Source organism: Etheostoma spectabile, unplaced genomic scaffold, assembly GCF_008692095.1.
Source record: "Etheostoma spectabile isolate EspeVRDwgs_2016 unplaced genomic scaffold, UIUC_Espe_1.0 scaffold00002259, whole genome shotgun sequence".
Taxonomy (NCBI): Eukaryota; Metazoa; Chordata; class Actinopteri; order Perciformes; family Percidae; genus Etheostoma; species Etheostoma spectabile.
The window spans coordinates 89604-91702 of NW_022602874.1; the positions used below are offsets into that span (position 1 = coordinate 89604).

A 2099-nucleotide genomic window follows, 5' to 3' on the forward strand; every position below is an offset into this window, starting at 1 on the left:
AGTCCCATTCTACCAACACCATGTCTGAACAAACCCCACGTTACCAGAAGTCTCCTGGTTACTAGGTACTAGGTAAAACCGAAGTATAAAACAAACCTGAAGCTGAAGAAACCCTAAATGTTAACAGGAAAGCCCCGCGGACCCGAAGGGTAGAGCTGTTTACTTCTCCGTGCCCTGAGTGCGTGTGAGAACAGCCGGTGGGACACAACAACAGAAGGAATCTGTGTGTGTAGGGAGGGGCGCTGGGACTAGCCTATCACAGAATAGTGTAGGGGAGGGGCGCTGGGACTAGCCTGTCACAGAATAGTGTAGGGGAGGGGCGATGGGACTAGCCTGTCACAGAATAGTGTAAGGGAGGGGCGCTGGGACTAGCCTATCACAGAATAGTGTAAGGGAGAGGCGCTGTGACTGGCACTGTGACTAGCCTATCACAGAACGGAGACACAGTCAGTGGAGACTTTCACTGAATCCGAGCACGGATATTAGGCTCGTTCGAGATGAACTGCGCCTCGCCTGTAAAGTGGACGAGAGCAGGCGGCAGCAGCGGGGGGCGGTGACAGAAAGCTGCGGTAAAGTCGGACAGTTTCCAGCTGAGTCCAGCCGCCTTCAGGCTGGACAGGAAGTGATGAAAACACTGTGGTGCGATTCCGATTTAATAAAATATAATCAGACTCACACATCAGCTTGTACACAGTCTCCAGTTGTTTTAATTATGACAGAGTAGCTGGCAAAGTGCTCTACATGCGACCTGTTGCTGATTTTAATAAACAACACACTGGAGATGATCCGTGATCTGATCAGATTTAGTCTCTTTGACTTCTAAACTTAACTATCAGCCTCACAACATGTGTTATGTACAGAATAAGTCTTTAAATCAGCCAAATAGCAATTAAAATCCTTCCGATTCAAAAACAGTAAAAAGTTTATATAAAACGTCATCATGTTGTAAACCAATCAGGTGTTAAATCAGCTGAGAAGCCGGCGTTTCCCAGCATGCTCTGGGTCCGCCTGGCTCTTGCAGTCGGTGAAAAGCCACTGCGTCGCCTGCGTCTCAGAACTGCGGCCGCCTTGCTCTCGTGAGATTTCCGTTGCCCACGTGTGCATGACGTCAGAGCAAGTCGGGATCAAGTCGGACACAAATCTAACCGGCATGCAACGGGCGCCGATCGCCGGTGATCGATTCTGCGCAGACCTGGCTCATCTCGAACGAGCCTATTGACTCACATTACTCGTATGATACTTGTACTCGGCAAAAGTGCTTTATCCGTACCGGATACTCGTTTCAGCCGAGTATTCGGCTCATCCCTATTGGTTTGCTACCACTCTTAACCCTCTGAGACCGAGACACTCGCCCACGCTTAAAAACAGCACCTCTGATTTATAGTTTAATCATTTTTAAACCATACAAGCTATCGACTTACCAATGGTTGCGTTTAAAACCTGACGAGTTAGCGGTTACGGAGGTCTCTTCCGGGTCTTTTCTAGCGTCTACAGATGATTTTCCATTGAGCCTGGAACTTCCAGCCTCTTTGGGCTTTAAATCCACACTGTTACATCCAAGATTGATCCACTTTATGTCCATAATTCATCGCTTTTTGGCTCATTTCTGCCGCTAGCTCGCGGCTCCGTGTCTGCTCTGTGTCTGTTTAGGGAAATACAGGCCCAAGTATGCCCATATATGGGAGACAATGTCACCCTCCTGTATGGAAGGCCAGAGGGGACAAAAAGGCCAAAAGGCTGTATGGAAGGCCAAGCGGCACACATATTTAGACACGCTACCACTCAGGTCATATTCCCTTCCTCAATACTCCATAAAGAAGCAAAGAACAATCATCAATGAAAGAGAGCAAATAAAGTGAATCATTACTCTCTGTCAGCTTCACGCGTAGAAAGGAATGTCACAACTCATCATCGTGGTCAGCGAGACCAAACACTTTAGAAACAAATTCCTCAAGTCAGAAACTCTAGAAATGATCCCTGAAAGTATAGTCTTGGTTAGACTGAGGTGGGGGGGGAGTGATTGTCACTCAGGGTTCAGAGGGACAGAAGCTAATCGTTACGTGCTCCAGAGGACTCTGAGGTGAGAAAATCTATTTAGA

The 2099-nt window shown here is 47.8% G+C and overlaps 1 non-coding gene across 1 annotated transcript; it reads right to left on the reverse strand.

The window, feature by feature from the left end:
- Positions 1-1777: 1777 nt before the first annotated feature.
- On the reverse strand, positions 1778-1993 carry LOC116675782 (small nucleolar RNA U3). Its single transcript, XR_004328533.1, has one exon. It is a non-coding gene; the product is annotated as a small nucleolar RNA U3 (small nucleolar RNA).
- Between the last annotated feature and the right edge of the window lie 106 nt (positions 1994-2099).